The sequence below is a fragment of the Anarrhichthys ocellatus genome, unplaced genomic scaffold, assembly GCF_004355925.1.
Source record: "Anarrhichthys ocellatus isolate YVR2014 unplaced genomic scaffold, GSC_Weel_1.0 scaffold25, whole genome shotgun sequence".
Lineage (NCBI taxonomy): Eukaryota > Metazoa > Chordata > Actinopteri > Perciformes > Anarhichadidae > Anarrhichthys > Anarrhichthys ocellatus.
The window spans coordinates 1,929,223-1,933,037 of NW_022280055.1; the positions used below are offsets into that span (position 1 = coordinate 1,929,223).

At 44.0% G+C, this 3,815-nt stretch overlaps 1 pseudogene; it reads right to left on the reverse strand.

The window, feature by feature from the left end:
• Positions 1 to 1,459: 1,459 nt before the first annotated feature.
• LOC116391134 (citrate synthase-lysine N-methyltransferase CSKMT, mitochondrial-like) lies at positions 1,460 to 2,215 on the reverse strand (annotated as a pseudogene).
• Between the last annotated feature and the right edge of the window lie 1,600 nt (positions 2,216 to 3,815).

Genomic DNA, 3,815 nt, shown 5'->3' on the forward strand with positions numbered 1-3,815 from the left:
GGGAGAGTCCTGCACGGTGACATGTCGCTGTGTTGGGCTGCTGTTTCAATAGTATCAAAAGGGGATGCCCAGTCTTCAAATCATGTGCCAACATGCGTTAGGTTACTTCCAGTGTCCGATGTACGATGATGGGGTAATATGCTCTCACCAAACTCCTGTCGTGTAAACCAGTAGCATATCTGACCTGTAACATTGGATTCAGAATAGATTTTGTCTGTTACTACTTTTCGTAATTTAGCTTAGTATGTTTGGTGCCACCATGATGATTTAAGGATTACCAAATCCTTCCTTGAATATCAAATTGTTAGCATTGATTATTTACTGAGAGTCAAGTACAGTAAAACCTAGAGAGCTTTGCTTAGAGGAGGGATATTTTGAAATATAGTATTTATAATCATACAGTTGTAAATGAATTAACTGTGTAAAGTTTGGGGATTTACTCTAACTTCCTACATTAGGACAGTGTTTTTATGCTCTCATTCTCTCACACATATCTCTGACTCTCGCTCTCTGGCTCTCTCTGGCTCCGACTCTATCAGCTGACAGTGGGCGATTTCGCCACGGCCTCCCTCAGCCAATCATATATTTCCCGTCAAACTTTAAAGACCTGTTCTCTTCTGTGCAGTCAGCTGTCATTTCAGTACGAACCAATGTGACCCCTCCTCCCCATTCATCATCACATCCGGTGCTCAAGGTTTCTTCCACTGAGGGCAGTCCCACTCCACATGCCATCATCTAGATCTTCAGCCTGCCCCTACTGTCTTCAACACCCCCACCAGTGTCGACTCTCCAAAATTTTAACTTTACTTTGCACAATTTAATAAATGTATTTGTTCACTGTCAATTAAGTTTCTCCTGAACAACCTGTGTCTCCCTGTATAAGTGTGTCAATTATCTCCCGGTGACTTCAGTTCTCCTATTTATTATGTTTTTTTGGATGTATGTCATGTTATTTCAAACTAATTTGCAATCATAAGAAGTGTGGTCTTTGTTGGTGAAATGTTTCTTATATACAAAGAACAATTACTTATCGTAAAACTCCAAAAATATAGTAGAGTAAAATCTTTTAGGTGTGTTTTCTAGAAACTACAGGTCTGATGAGGAAAGTGGGAACAGGTGTGTCGGTGGGAGGGGATGTCATGTGACCAGGACTGGCAGGTCTGGGGAGTGAGCAGGGGCTGGAGAGAAGGACAGAGAGCCAGGACGGGCAAAACCACCAACCCACTACAAAGTCTCTGCCCTCCCTTGAACTTCTCAGACAGTTTAAGTGGTTTGTCAACTTTTATCATTTCATAAAGAGGTCATTCTTTACCTTCAGGTTATTTTACGAGTAGTAAATCTCTTGTTGTCTCTGCTGTCGGACTGTGGAGGTCCAGTTTGGTGGATAAGTCACACTCTGTCTGTGTACCTTATCAATTACTTTTTACAATCAGTTCAGTAGTTTACTCATTTAATATTATCACCATCCAGATGAAGAAAGTTGCTGTACAATAGAGCGAGGAGTCACTTGGTAGCAGTAGTAAGTCATTCCCCTTAGCTCCCCAACCTCCTGCACCCCAACATCTGCTGCCATCACCCCCGGCTCCTGTGCCTCTGTCTCCAGCTACAGCAGCCTGGCATCAGGGTCTTCATCAGAGAACTGGAGCAGAGACCCTGAGCTCCGCAACACCTTCAAACACTGCTTCAGCACCTGATTGGCCTTTCATTTCCCTTCCTTAGACCTCAACAAGGCGTCTGTGGTGCCCTTATCAACTATAAGGTCCACACTGCTACAACCGTAGTGCTTGTGGAGCTGTGTGCAGTCCAGCTCTACGAACTCAAGCCGAGAGGAAAGATTGTGAGGTTGAATGGCTTTGGTTTGGACGTGTTCCTGCATTAGTTGCACAGCTATGGGGGAAATGTCTGCACAAGTGACCCGGACCGGGAGAGGAGAGTGTCTGTAAATACAGGGCCCTAAAGCAGAAGTGCCACAGCCCATATCCAGGACTTGGAGCAAACCGTCTGGGTGGGGCTTGGTCTGCAATAGGGGCATAATGAAGTCCCGGACAGCATCGAAGCCAAAGAACCACTCAAAGTGTTTGAAGGTGTTTGTGCTGCTGCTGCTCTCAGTGTAGAAGCGGTCCCAGGTTGCTTTCTTATCCATGTTTTCAATCAGTTCAGCTACGCAGAAACACAGATGGGATTATGTCACATGAGTTAGTGAGTGAACATTAGCAGTAAAACACAGATACAACTTGCCTCAGTGCCTCCATCCTTCTGTCATATTTGGAGGGACTTTATGCTAAAATAAATTTAAAATCTATCAATTTAATGTGTCAAATATCTTTTCTTTTAATATATGATTTAAGACCTTTTCTTGGGTCCTTGGAAGCCACTAAGCTCGGCATGAAGACAATCTACCAAGCTGACTCACATTGCTCATTAAAATAAAAAAGCAACATACACTCAACAGTCCTGCATTGAATCCTCCCTTTGTGTACTTTATAATGCTCAGTTCAGCTTTAAACTGTTAAATAGGTGTGTTGATGTATCCAGGCTGTGTTATATTAGACTGCATTAGCTTGGTGTCGCTAACAAGTTAGCAACTGAGTGTGACGTTATTGCACAACAAAGTGCTACTTTATGGTCAGCTTCTGTAGCCAACATATCGGTGACTTGCGGAATCTTTTACAAGATTAAAATGTGCCTTGCTACGTCCTTATACCTTTGCAGCAGATAAATGGGCAGTGCAGTTTACAATTATCATCCACCACCTTCCGGTGTCTCCAATGTTCACACAGAACTGATTATAAGCGGCAAAGTCTGGCTCATTGTCAGCAAGGTTTTCCCATTTCCTATATTCAGATCCACTCCCGCTGCTGCCGTCTGACCACCTCCAGTCGATTACACTGAACAGGCCGATCCACACGTCAGATTTGTAGCCGAGAGATGAAACTGTGTTGACGAGTTGGTTCACTTCTTCAGTGTCTTCAATGGTGGCCAGGTCCTTGTATGTCTCTCTGCAGTGGAGCTGAGCTGGACTCATATTTAGACTAATTTCCTGGTTGCCCATCTTTCCACCACTCTCCCACTTGTTCTGCTGTGACGTACATGGCCGATCAGCTGAAGAAGCAGGACACGGACGACACGGTGAGAAACGCGCACAAACCCGCCACGCGCTGTCAGGGCTGCTTGTTGTTCCGTCTGTCTGCAGCTCTCGAGCACAGTGTTCCAAACATGCCCCGACAATGTTCATGTGCCATTGCATACAAACAGCACATTGCTGACTCAGTGCTTACAGTAAGTGCTTTAGTGTGTGTGTGTGTGTGTGTGTTTCTTCCAGATGACAGGGGACTGGCAGTACATCGCCCTCGTGGTGGACCGTCTCTTCCTGTGGTTGTTCGTCATCATCACCACTCTGGGCACCCTGACCTTGTTCTTGGACGCTAGTTTCAACTCCACGCCCGACAACCCCTTCCCTATATACAGAGAGGCTTCACATGAGTGAGTTTAGAAATCGTTGTACATTGATTTGCACAAAAGCCTTTACACTTCTAGTGTTAAAGGCCTTTAAACGTATTTTCTCAATCAGCTTCTTACTCTGAACGATGGGTTCCTACTTGGAAACAAAACGTGTGAAAAGTTAGAACGGTTTTGGTAATTTCACGACCGCTTTCTTTTGCTATCACCTCTTATTCAGTCAGGAATATTAATAATTATAGAAAAATGATTTTGATTTTAAGCGTACTTTTCATTGTATGTCTTTGCATGTTTTCATTTTTTGCTGATGACTTTTGGTCTTTGATGGAAAAACAAGCTCCATTCAGCAGCTGTGC